Source organism: Saccopteryx bilineata, chromosome 6, assembly GCF_036850765.1.
Source record: "Saccopteryx bilineata isolate mSacBil1 chromosome 6, mSacBil1_pri_phased_curated, whole genome shotgun sequence".
In the NCBI taxonomy this organism is placed as follows: domain Eukaryota; kingdom Metazoa; phylum Chordata; class Mammalia; order Chiroptera; family Emballonuridae; genus Saccopteryx; species Saccopteryx bilineata.
In genome coordinates, this window is record NC_089495.1 from 139,318,785 (window position 1) to 139,332,088 (window position 13,304).

General features: G+C 52.7%; 1 protein-coding gene across 4 annotated transcripts in view; it reads left to right on the top strand.

Moving 5' to 3' along the window:
- Positions 1 to 247: 247 nt before the first annotated feature.
- HPCAL1 (hippocalcin like 1) overlaps positions 248 to 13,304 on the top strand; it is a 90,335-nt gene continuing 77,278 nt past the window's right edge. For 2 of the 4 annotated variants that reach the window (XM_066236655.1, XM_066236652.1), the window contains exon 1: positions 769 to 1,091. The gene's annotated coding sequence lies outside the window, so the exon portion shown is untranslated. Of the gene's footprint in view, positions 269 to 768; positions 1,092 to 13,304 lie in introns of those variants that run through there. The other 2 variants (XM_066236656.1, XM_066236657.1) reach the window with 2 other exon arrangements.

Below are 13,304 nucleotides of genomic sequence, written 5' to 3' on the forward strand. Positions count from 1 at the left end.
TGAAACCCAGGAGGCCACTTGTCCCTGGGACTGAGATGTCAACCAAGCCCCTTCTTCAGCAGAGACTGAAGACCCATAGCACATTAGAGAGGGAAGGGCCGGAAGTAGCCCAGCCCTCCTCTGGTCCACTTTTTAGGAGGGGGAGCCGAGGCCAGGGAGCCTCAGAGGCTTGCTCAAAGGGCCAGCCAGGGAGCAGAGTCAAGTAGAGCCCAGCACGGGTCTCCCTCCTCCTGACCCCGGGCAGGACGCCTTCCCTGGAGGAGGCAAGGTAAGGTTGATGGTATCCGCCCGCGGGACGGGTGGGAGGGATGGAGGGATGGGGACGTCTGGCAGGCTGCACGGGACGACTCGGCCTCTTCCCCTTCTGGGCCACCGGGGCCGCACTTCCTGCAGAGACCTCGGGAGGCGGGGGAACAGGCGCGGAGCCGGCTCTTCCTGGGCACCGCCTCCCGGCCTCTTCCACACCCGCAGGCCAGAGACCAAGGGTTTGGGAGGTGGAACCAGAGCTCGACTCCTCCCGTCACCCGAGACCCACGCGGGGGTGGGACTAGGTCAGGGCTGCTGCCCCGCGGAGAGCGCGCTAAAGAGGAGCTAGGGATCTTAACGGAGCCAGGGGGCCAGAGGGGGCGTGGCCAGGGACGGAGGCGTGACCAGAGCGGTGGCCAGTGGGCGGGGCGGGCATGGAGGCGTGGTCGAAAAGACAGGGGCGGGTCCGCAGGAAACTCGAGCGTCCGCCCCCGGCCGCACGCCCCGGCCCCGCCCCCCCTCTGCGCCCCGCCTTCGCGTCCCTTCCTTCCAGGGGCTGGCCTGCCCGCTGCGGCGTATGCTGGCGGCGGACGGGCGGATCGGCGGACTGACGAGTGGTTCCAGCTCGCTCCCTTCCTCCCTCGCTGTCGGCTTCCTTTTGTTTTTCTGGACGGCGATGAGCGCAGGGCTGGCGCGGCGGCTGCCGGCTCAAGGAGGCCCGCGCTCCTAGCCACCCTTCCCGGCCTCGGCGCGCTAGTCCCTAGCAGCGTCCGGCGCCTGTCCCAGCGCAGCGGCGCCGAACTTGGGCTCGGGGAGCCGGCAGACCGCGTCCTGCACTGGAACAGGTAGGGAAGGGGCGGGAAGGGGCGGACTGTGGCGCTGCTGGGGCTGCAGGGAGTGAGGGCGTGTGCACTGGCGTCCGCTGCGCTCGGTCTCTCTACGTGTGTGTGTGTGTGTGTGTGTGTGTGTGTGTGTGTGTGTATTGGGGGGTGCCTGTGTTGGTGTGGTGGAGTTGTGGGTGACTGAAGACGGTGGTGTGCCCCTGGAGTGGTGTGTCCTCGTGGGGATCCGTGCGTGCACATTTTGGTCTGCGTTTGTGGAATTGTGTGTCGCGGCCAGTTGCGGGTGGAGACCGGTGCGAGGCGGGTGTCGAGTGTGAGCGGCTGTGCGTGGGGCGGGAGTGGCGGGGTGGGGCATGGGCGGTCCAGCCCCGCGCTCCGTGCCCTGTCCCAGCCGGCTCGCGCATTGCAGAGCTTCGGAGCCCCCGGGGGTCAGCTGGGATCTCGGGGGGCTGGGTGCAGGTCTCCCGGGTGTAGTCAGTATTAGCCCCGCCGGGAGGCAGGTCCGCGCGGCCCACGTGGGTCTCCTTTGCTCTCTGACAGGGGGAGGGGACATGTCGGCCATTCACTTCCTCCTTCCCGGACCGAGGGGCGACGGACAGAGCCCTGATGCCGAGTTAGAAGCCCTGGCATCGCCGTGACCCGCACTGCGACCTGGGCACTTTCCTGGGTTGCGATTTGCCTCTCTACCAAATGGGGACAGTTCCTCCCGCGGGGTCTGCCGTTATAGCTAAAATGAGAACGCACTAAAGATAGCTCTTGGCCCAGTGCCTGGCGCATAGTAGGTGCCATGTTAATTGGATTGTAGTCTCTTTTTTAAATCATTTTTTCCCCTTTATCTTGGGTGGGACTCTTGCATTACCCCCTCCCCTCCCCGTCCCCCAGCGCATGTTTTGTGTCTCTCTCACGGCCCTAACTTAACCGGGAAGCACGGAGATTCGAGAAAGTTTCGGCTGCCTCCTCGTCGCACCGCCAGGGTGTGCGGGAGCATGCAGCGCGGGGCGCAGGCCTATCTCCAGCCACTAAAGCTCCTGCAGCCAAGGGGAGGGCCCTGACAGCGGCTGTGAGGGGCGGGCGCCCTTTTGTTCAACAGGTGCCTAGTCCCGGGGCGTGCAGCTCCTGGAGTATGAGAGCCGCGGGATGAAGGTGGTGCTCTCCGCAGGGAGGGATCTCAGGCTCCCAGGGCATCCCGGCCTACCGGCCTGGTTCCCCCTAGAGGAGGGTGTTTGCCAGGATACGAGTCCTGCGGTGGGCCTCTTCGTTGGACACCTTCTGCCGCAACTCCCACCCCCATCCCAATCCCTCCCATCAGCCTCACGCAGGGGCTGGGGATCTGCGTGGGATCCTGCATCCTAGTTCCACACAGTAATTCTAAAAATGTTTAGTTTTGAAACCTGCCACCTGTAACATTGGAGTGCAGTGAATGTACGCCCTGCTCTCACCATGATGCACTATGGGAGAGTCCTGCCAACAGCACCAAAGCGCTTGCTCAGACCCAGCAGGGCCATCTGGCCCCGGCTGCCTGGCCACCTTGTACCAGGGCCAGTGATTCCTTCCTTCTGCTTCCATGGTTTCTTCCTCTCAGGACCCTGCCAGGTCTGAACAACAGATAACCTTTCACCAAGGGAGCAGCCACCTTCACTGTGCATGAGGCTCCTAAATGGAACTGGGAAGGAAATGGGCAGGGGTGTGGGGATGGTGGTGGAGGCTGCCTCTGGCTATGGGCTATGCTTGCAAGTGGCAGGTGCTCTGGATAGTGTTCTCAGGGAAGCTGGAATCCTCTGCAGGCTTTTATGACATAGCCGCAAAAAGTTCTGGTTTGGTTCCTCGTCCACCAGGATGATGGAGACCTCAGCGGTGATGGCATGTCAGAGGGAACCAAATAAGCTTAAGTTTTTATTGTGCTTGATGTCAGGGGCACACTTAGGATGCAACCTGTTTCATAAATGGTTTTATATTCTAGGAGAGAAGGGGCTTTTGATCTGAATTGTACTCTTTTCCCTGTAATCAGATTCAATAATAATATATTTTAAAAACCCGTCTGGCTTTCTCAGAAGGAGCCTCGGTTATTATTTTTTCTTCCCCTGGTTAAAACCAGCCAGCCCTTTGTCTCAAGCAAACTGGTGTTTTGGCTCCAGATCTATTTCTGTTTCACTTTTGAAAGTACCTGTAATTACTGAGCTCTTGAGGTTTTACTGAATAATGTGCCAGAGGGAAGGCCCAGGGGTTCTGCCTCTCCCTCACTGTGGGATGTGCCCAGCCCTTGCCTGGCCTGCACCCTTTGGGTTCCACGTTGACGCTTTTTATAAGGTGGAATATAGATGTCAAGGTACGGTAATTATTTGGGAGACTTGGCATTGAGAATCAGGCCATTCGACTTTGAGAAACAAGAATAAGTCAAAACCCCAGAAAAAGAGAGATTTGCCCCAACTCTGGCCAACATTCCCAACCATCCCTCCGAGGGAGAGACTCTAGGAGAGAAATAAAAGCTTGGACAGATTCCTTTAGAATTTATCTAAATGCCCCCTTCTGACCACAGGGCTGTGCAGAATGGGAAACACAAGAGGGACCAGGAGTGGACTCCCCTGGAACAGATACCCAGCTGTACTCTGCCTGGCGCTGCCATGGAGTTCCATCCAGTGAAGCGGGGGTGTTACCGCCCAGGGCTGCACCCACTGCCTTCAGGGCCTCACATGCACAGCTCCAACGGCTGCTGTTCACATAAAATACCATGTGGAGTGTTTGGCATCAGGGCAGTCTGTCTCCCTATTACTCTTACAGTCCTCCCCCCAAACGTATTCTGAGACCTTGTATTGCCACTCATCCTAAGTGGTAAAGTGTCAAGTTCATAGCACCAATTTAGGAACCAGTGATGATCCAGGATACTAATAAGGAATCCCAGAGTTGATCTAGCACCAAAGAGGAAGCTACTTGGCAGCAGAAATGTTATCTAGAACAGGATCAGGTTTGTATTAGAATTTAGCATTCCAGCCAGCCCTAAATCATGCTCGTTTGTTGTGGGATAATGCTACCAATTTATGAGTCGCCTGTCCAGACTTGACGGGGTATTATGTGTCTCTCACTAGCTTGTAGCACCTGATGTCATCGTGCTTGGGGAAGGGGAGGGCATCGTGGACTTGCATCATGCTCTGCTGGGAGACCCATCACTGGCCACCCTCTTACTGGGTTTCTTTAGTGTTTTCATGCCCACATATAAGGCTGCACATTTGTGCGTCTCATGTGGCCCTTTGGGTTGGGTTTCTAATTAGGGGATGACAGAGATCACAGAACTGGCTAAGGGGGTCTTGGGGCCACTTGCTGCATGGTGGAAAAAGTGTTTCTTTCAAATCACTTTTCACCGAAAAGGTTGGAATCTAGTGTTACCTTCCACGGCTTTAAATGTGGGATTTAATGTATTTCAGGCAATCAATACAGTTTGACAGGTGGAACATTTCTTAGGCACTGATGAGCAAGGTGCAAGTCTAAAGAATTTTTTTTAAACATCTGAAAAGCACAGTAAATCCTTTACAAGAGCCCTACCTTGGCTATGGCCTTTCAAGTATAATTGAATTTTTGAGGCAAAGCTTTATATCTCCGCATTTATGAGGCATGACTAACTAAAGACACCTTCCTGCTCTCTTTCCTGCTGCAGCCCTTCCCTGCCTACAACAGGGCAGCAAAGATACCTTCTTGGGGGCTATTTTCATGTCCCTTTATAAGCCAAGTGCACTCACCATGCCTGCTAATCCGCGGCTGTGTTTTTCCGGTATTTGTTCCTTTTTAACACTCAGAGGTGCAGCCTAGGGTGGCAGGAAGCCAGAATTCTCGGGAAACCTGCCAGCATCAGCCCCTCCTGCCTCATTGGATGAGAAGTCGGAGGTGTGATGGCTGGGTCTCTGACCCTTGGCTAAGAAACACTCAGATGGTCAAATGCTTGCTTCGTGGATAAAGCCACCATGATCCTGAAGACAGGGGGAAGGCTTTGAGGGGTGCGTGGTTCCCTCCTGGAAGTCTTCCCTGATTGCCTCCACACCCTGTTACCCTAGCCAGGCTCTTCCCTGGCTCTGTGTGCCCTTTAGCCAGGGAGGGGCCCCTGAGTTAGGCGCTGTGCTCGGTGCTCAGGTGGGTAAACCTGAGCTCTCTCAATGCTCAGACCCAGTGCAACCCTTCAGAACAAACCAGAGCAGAGCCCCAAACCGCACCCCAGCACTGAAACCCGCCCTCCGCCTGTCATGGTGGACCGCTCTCATCTACTCTCTCCTTGCAGCTAAGGACCTCAGGAGTGTTTGGTGTTCTTGCTTCCACTTTCTGCTTACATCTAATGGGCAAGTAGTCGCTGCCCTGCCCCACCTCCCACTCCTGCCTCCTCACTGTGCCCCCACCCACACATCCCCTCTTCCAGGAGCTGAGCTTTCCCACCTGTCCCTGTGGTCAGGTTCGTGTTTGGAACAGGTTTGGTCATCTCTCTCTCTGCCCTGCTACCTCCCAGTCCACGTTCTTCCTCAGTCAGTGTTCCTCTGATGCAGCTGTGTGCCTTGCGCCTTCTGGGCTGTTTGGAAAGCTGGGCTCAGGCCTCCTCCTGGCTGCGGTGGGATCAGTCTTGGACTCGGGGTGTGGAAAGGGGCTAACAGGCTGCGGGGCATGCAGGTGCAAGAGGGCAGTGTTCACCCCTGGATGGCCAGGGGCTCTGGGAGGTAGGTTGGCTACGCTGCCATCTGGGATCTGGGATGCGTGCAGGTGTCAGGGAAGGAGTGGGGACAATGGCTGCAGGTGGGACCGTGCGTATTTCTCTCCCCCCAGATTTTTTTATCTGCTAAACTCCCACTTATCTTTGAAATTTTTTTTAACTAACAGCTTTATTGAGATATAACTTGTATATCATGAAGTGTACCCCCTTCAGGTGTATAGTTCAGTCCTTTTCATAGATTCCCCCAGGTGTGCAGCCGTCACCATGACCCCATTTTAGAACACTTCCATCACCTCAGAAGCTCTCTCGGCTCATTGCTGGCCCTGTTTGTCCCCAGCCCCAGCCCCAGCCCCAGGCAACTGCCAGTGTGCTTTCTGTCTCTCTGGGTTTGCCTTTCTTAATACCTCTCCTTCGATAGGTTTGGCTCGGGGCCCCTCCCAGAGGCTTCCAGGTAGAATTGATTGCTCCCTCGTACAGATGAAGTGGCTGTGTCCTGGCTCCCTGGGGGAAGGAGAGCTCTGTGATACCATGCCGGTCCCTCTGGCTCTCATCCCTCCGCAGCCCGACGCCGGTCACCTGCCCTGCGCCCAGGCTTGCTGGCTGGGCCACTCAGGTTGCTTTCCTCATGGTTCTTTTGTGGCTCCTGAGTGTCCAGCTTAGTGCTGGAATGTGCAGTGCGGAGCGAGTCTTTGCGACGTGGAGCCCTGCGGCACCCCATCACCTTGTTTCAGCAAGAACACCTGAGGCAAACAGGATCCAGCCCGTTTTTTCCATGAGAATGGCGAGGATGCCCCAGCACAGTAGCCCAGAGCCATGGGCAGAAATTAGAGAACCGAGAGCTAAGCCAGGTTGGTTCGAGTCCATCTTTGCTGGGTCGTGGACAGGCTGGGTGATGCTTCCTGAGCCCGTGTTTGCTCAGGTGCACAGAAGGTTCTAGGCCCGCCTCATACAGCCCCTGAGACTGGGATGAGGGTGTCCCGCTGAGCCTGGCTGCTAACAGGCCTGCAGTAGAAGGTGGTGGCTGCTGTTGACTGTTTAAATGTGCTTGGGGAGCAGTACATCCTCTGCTGCTAAGTTTTTATTTTTTCAAATTCAGGGTTTTTTACGCATATTTTGACCCAGACTGTAGTAGCAAGGCATCTGGTGTGAGAGCTTGTGATGTGAATGTGTATGTGAAGACTCTTGGAAGGAGGCCAATGAGGGTCATGATTTGCAGTTTGGGGAGCTGCCATTTTGGGTTGTCCCAGCTCACACCTTTTGAGAAGCATCTCTTCTCCTGGACAAAGCCGCAGTGACCCTGAACTTGGGGCGGGGAGCGTGCACAGAGAGATCAGATATAAGGAGGCGCAGACCCCTAATCCCTCCCCCCTGAGCGCCTGGAAAGTGTTTATTGGGGTTGGGTGTGTGCATGACCGTGGGCCGGTGGGCGATGGGGCTGCTGGGAAGTGGCAGAGTTGCGCGTCTATGCGGCTGTGTTCCGATCACAGTGTTCCCCCTGCCCTCCAGCCACGAAATGCTCAGGTCTCTGCTTCCTTCCTGTGCATTTAGCTGGCGTTTCCAGAAAATGAGGTTGGCGGCTGCTCCCCACCCTTCCCTCTCACTCCCATCCTTTCTCCCTGCTGCACTGTAATCCATTGTTGGAGGGAAGTGAGAACCTCTCAAAATCTATCACTAGGGTTTAAAAAAATTTTTTTTTTCAACAGGGTACAGCTTTCTGTATTTATATGCATGGCTGGAGAGTCACTCCTGGCAGAGTGAGCGTGGGGCAGAGCGTGGGATGGCCAGAAGAGCCTGCCCTGATGTGGGGACTGAGGCGGTTGTGGGCGGGCAGGACTGTGACTCTCTCCCTCCCTCTCTCCCTCACCTTCCCCCCCTCCCCTCACCAGCGTGGGGTGGCCATGGCAGGAACCAGGCTTTATTAAAAATCCTTCAGTTGGACGGTGCCAATCCCATGCCTGGTGACGCAGCCTGGACAGTCTAGCTCAGCTGCCAGGGGTGGGAGACAGTACGTAGCAAGCAGCCGCATCGGCGTCTTTCTGCTGGGTGTCCGTCTCCTTCCCAGTGAGTCAGGCAGAAATGGGCCTGAGACAGAGGCTGAGGCCTTTGGCGTGTACCACCCATTCTCGTTCTCTGGGGAGTGTTTCTCCTCCTTTCTCTCTGAAGACGAGATCAAGAGTTGCTGCTGTTATTGGCATATGCTCTTGATGATATGCTCTCGCCTGACCTGAAAGTCACATGGCGGGGCTGACCATTGTCAGAGCTAGCTGTAAGGTGAACGCTTATGTTTTGGGGAATTATTTTTACCGTTGTTGGTGGGAGTAGGTGGGTGGGGGCAGAGAGATATAGCCCAGGTAAGAAATTACAGGTTCTTTCTGCAAGGGACCCCAAACACTGCAAAGGTCTCACTGTGGCCCATAGCTCCTTCTCTCTGTGTCTTGTCCTGGGCCGATTGCTGACTTCCCACTACAACCACCTCCTCATCTTCATCCTTATTCTCGTTATCACCACCACCATCACCATTACCATCATCACCATCACAACTCTTATCTTCATCACTACCACCCTGAGCACCACTACCATCATCATCATCACGTCTCAGCTTTGCTTTCCAACCTTTGGGCCACTGTTTCCTGTAGCCCGTTTCTGCTGAATTAGCCGTGTGTGTGTGTCCATATATATATATATATATATATATATATATATATATATGTTAAACCAAGGGTGGGATGGAAGGGAAACACTACTGTTAGGGAGGTAATGAAGGGAGTTAGGACACGATGATTAGTAGGGTTAGGGAACCTGAAAGGGTGGATCATTGAATGTTACTCGAGCGTGACCTCATGAGAATAATCAGAAAGGCCTGACCAGGGGGTGGCACAGTGGATAGAGAATAATCAGAAAGATTCTTGGAAAATCTGAGCTGTGGTGGTTAATTTTATCTGTCGACCTGACTGGGCTAAGGGATGCCCAGAGAGCTGGGGAAACATTATTCATGAGTGCATCTGTGAGGGCATCCTGGAAAGAAATGAGCATTTGAAGCAGCAGACTGAGTAAAGAAGACCACATGTACCAGTGCGGGTGGGCACTATCCAATGTGTTGAGGGCCTGAGGAGAACAAGACAGAGGGAGGGGGATGTAGCTCTGTCTTGACGGGGCCTGATTTGCAGACCTGAATGAGTGTCAGGCGTTAGTGCTGTTCTCTTCGCTCATTGCTGATTGGCAACTGTTTTACGAAGGCATTAAAATTGTAGGACAGTGGTCTGGGAGCCATCAGGCTTGATGGGTTGGTGGAGTGACCCTCGGCCCATTATTCATATCTGGCTTTAACTAGGCATGGGTGGCATTTTATCTCCAGATCACAGTTTTCTCATTTGTCACATGGAGCTCAGGGCTAGATAACCTCTAAATTCTGTCCGCTGTACAACTCAGGACAAATGTTTAAAAACGTACACTTACACTTGAGTTGTAGGGCGCATCCAACCTAAAGCACAGAGAGAATTTTCATAGCTAAACTGACTGTAAAAAAAAACAAACCCCAAACAAAAAACAATGAACCTCTTAGAAAGCACACATGCTTTAGCAACTGCCATCGTAAGAGCGGGCATTCCCTGTTCAGAAGAAACTAACAATATTGAGGAAAAAATTTGTGGAGCTCAGATTAGATGGAAGGGGCCAGTCCTGAAGTCAGGGAAGTAAACTCTGTGTGTTTTATCCGCCCATCCATTGATGCTGCACGTTTTCATGGTGCTCTGGGTTAAGGAATCTGAGATCAAGAAGATGGGCTCGTGGTGCAGAGGAGGTGAGTGCTTTCTGTGGGGTGTTTGCTGCGGAGCGCAGGAGGAGGCTGGCAGTTGATCTAACTTCTTAGACATGAGACCCTGTGCTTCCTGTAGAAGCTGCTTACTGTTCCTTTAAGAGGACACGAGCAGGAAACGCCATTGCAGAGGGTGGTGCGCTCCTCATTGTAATGATGCAAGTCTGTTCTTTCTGATAGGTCTCACCCTGATGACCCGAGACACTGGTGGACTGAACTTCTTGTTTTGACTCCTTGTGAATAAGAGAGAAGTCAGGACTAGGGAATATTGTAGAAGACAAATACTGTGTTATTCTCAGACAAAAGTATAAGTATTCATGCAAACTCCTGACCAGATTTCACCTCACATTGGCCTTTTTTTTTTTTTTTTTTTGTATTTTTCTGAAGCTGGAAACGGGGAGAGACAGTCAGACAGACTCCCGCATGTGCCCGACCGGGATCCACCCAGCACGCCCACCCCGGGCGACGCTCTGCCCACCAGGGGGCGATGCTCTGCCCCTCCGGGGCGTTGCTCTGTTGCGACCAGAGCCACTCTAGCGCCTGGGGCAGAGGCCAAGGAGCCATCCCCAGCGCCCGGGCCATCTTTGCTCCAATGGAGCCTTGCTGCGGGAGGGGAAGAGAGAGACAGAGAGGAAGGAGAAGGGGAGGGGTGGAGAAGCAGATGGGCGCTTCTCCTGTGTGCCCTGGCCGGGAATCGAACCCCGGACCCCTGCACGCCAGGCCGACGTTCTACCACTGAGCCAACCGGCCAGGGCCCTTTTTTTTTTAATAAATTACTAAGAATTCTTGGACATGAGTATATTTTTCATAGTAAGCTAGTAGATATTTGCTGAAGGAGTTGAACACAAGCAATGGAAGCATTTCTTCTAAATATAGGAGAAGCAAGATATACAGACAGTTTCATTTCAATTCTGTTTGGGAGAGAAAATGGATGGGAAGGAACTGTACTAAACCACCAACATCGGTTAAGTCTGATGGGATCATGAGTGGTTTGTCTTTCTTGCTTTTTGTGTATTTCTCTAATTTCTAAATTTTCACCAATGGGCACGCATTACTTTTGCAATTAGAGGGGGTAAAAAAGCTTTTAAAAGGAACCCAAGAACACATTCTTCTGATAACCTTGTTTACTCTCCATTTGCTCAGCAAACTCTTCTTACAGTCAGACTGGCTGGAACCCACTGATTCCATACTTCCATGTGATGATTTGAATTAATAGAAATTTATTATAATGCATCATTAGAATTTTTTCTTTTGGCATCATTAGAATTTGTTAATTGCATCTAAATTCAATACTGGGTAACTCTATTAACAGGGATAGGAAGAAAGGGTAGGGTTAGTACTGTGTGTTTGTGTGTGTGTGTGTGCGCGCGCATGCGCGCGCACGCTCAAATGTGGGTGTTTTCTTTGTTTCATGACCTGGACGGAGCCTCCATGGCTCTGCTGTGTTAACCTTGGGTGTTCCCACGAGGTGACCGGCCACAGCTGCCCCTGCCTCAGTGTTCATGCTGTGGTCCTATTCCAGGAGTGATGTCCTCATTGTTCATCTATCAGGCTGATGCTCTTAGCTCCCTTTTTGAAAAGAACTCTTTCTGTTCCCCTTCCCTGCCCTTCTTTCTGACGGCCTTAAAAGTGTGATGGCCAGTGTTTAGCTCCTGCGGGTTGGAGGACCCTTGGGGGGGGGGTCCTTCTCCCATCCCTGCGCTGCTTCTGACCTTGAGTTGCTGTTGGGCTGACATGGAGCTGGTCTTTGGGTTGACTTTGGGCTGATGTTGGGTTTGGCTATCTTTATTTACTGGGTGGTGAGCAGAGCCATCTGAGTGCTTGTGAGAGCCATTCCTGATTTTCGGTGGCATCCCTCCAAAGGGTTCTTATGCTGCTATTCCTGTCGTTTTCCAGAGTTTAATCTGTCTGAGTCCAGGGTATTGAGGCAGCAGCAGAGAGTTATGAAAACGAGGCCAGCCATCAGAGAAATTGGCTAATAGGAAAGATTAATTTCAGGGTAACTGGAGGAGAGAGATGCTTGGGGACCGGGCTGTATCTCCAGGCAAATAATATTGCCATAAAATATGAAAAACCAGAGGTGGCCTGTGCTACTAGCTCAGGGATTGCTTATAGTTGCTTGGATTAGAAAAAAAATTAAAAACATCCCATCTTTATAGTTTACTGTTCATATCTATGGTCTTAAGAAAAATAAAATTGCCAGCAAAATTCCATACACATCTGGTAAATTATTGCAGGACCTCTGTCATAAGGAAACCATGTTTTAAAAAATTAGTATGGCTCCAGTGTTCAGAAACTGTTATTTTCAAAAGCTGGGCGCTCAGGTTATTGTAGGATTCCATGTAGACATAGGAAAGAAGTTCTGCCACTGGGAACAGGTAAGTTACCATGGAGCCCAGATGTGTCCCTGTGGGGTCCTGAGTCCCCCAGTTGCCCTGGAAGAGGAATACGCCCCCCCTTTCCGTGGTATATCTGAAATTATGTGCGTGAGTTAAACTTTTCTAAACAGAGGCTACATGTTTTACTCTAGTTGACTCAGAGTGTGATTTCTGACATAATTTCGCCCTCTGCTCTGTTTGCTTAGCTATTATTGCCACATTACCCCACCTTTCTTGTCAGAACACATAATGCATTGAGGGAACGCCTATCCAGTTTGGGGGCAGTGGTGGCCAACACACAACACGGTGCACAGAGATGTGTTGTAGAATTGGGTACCTGAACCTGTGTAGTTATGTTATCCAGCGTCACCCCAATACATTCAGTTAAAAAATAAATAAAATCAACCAGAACAAAATCTTTTAATAGAGCCAAGACTGTTCTCTCTAGTGTGTGTGATGATGATCCCAGGTAATTCAGCAGTTATATAGTGTAGGCCACGCCTGCTCCAGGCCCTGGGGAGACTCCATGAACGAGATGATTGGGGGCCTTGGGGGTTGGAGGACCCTTGGGGGGTCCTGCTGGAGCTGATAGTATGGTTGTGACCCAAGCAAGAGAGCAGAACCCTAGGAGGGGCTGTGGGTTGACCTACTCACGGCTGACATCATCAGCTGCACCATGGCTGAGAATCCCCCTCACTGCCCTGTGGGGTGAATGGGCCAGGGCCTCGTTGGAGGGGTGCTACACCAACTGTTTGTTCGATCTGTTCTTATTCATAGACATTTTCCAATGGATAGTCTGCCTCCCATAATTGTATACACTACAAAAATCCTATCCATGCCTCTTCTTGGGTCCCTCCCCATCTAATGGTCGGTTCACGGTGTGGAAAGCTCTTTGCGCTTCTGGGTCTTGTCAAACACCTGGCAATCTCCTTTCTCCTTTCATGCAGTTGGAAACGGAGTGTCCGCAGTGCCAGCTGCTGGTGTGTGTGTGTGTGTGTGTGTGTGTGGGCACGGTCAGCATCCCTGCCTCTCTCCCGCCCTGGGCTTCTTTGCAGTCAGTTTATCAGCAAAAAGCACATCCACTCTTTTCTCTCCGTCCTGCCGTTTGTGTAAACAAAGGCCTCCTGCAGCCTCCCTGCTGGACATCTGTTGTGTACTAGCTTATTAACTGGTGGGGACCTCGAGTGGGCTCCTCGCAGCCTGCGGAGTCTGCGCGTGGGTGTGGGACAGAGTCGGTGGCTGTGCTGGATGGACATCGGCAGCGTTGGGAAAGTGGCAGATCTCAGCCTCACGATCTGGCAGATGGGCTTGGTCTTCTCACCACAGAGGAGGCCGCCATC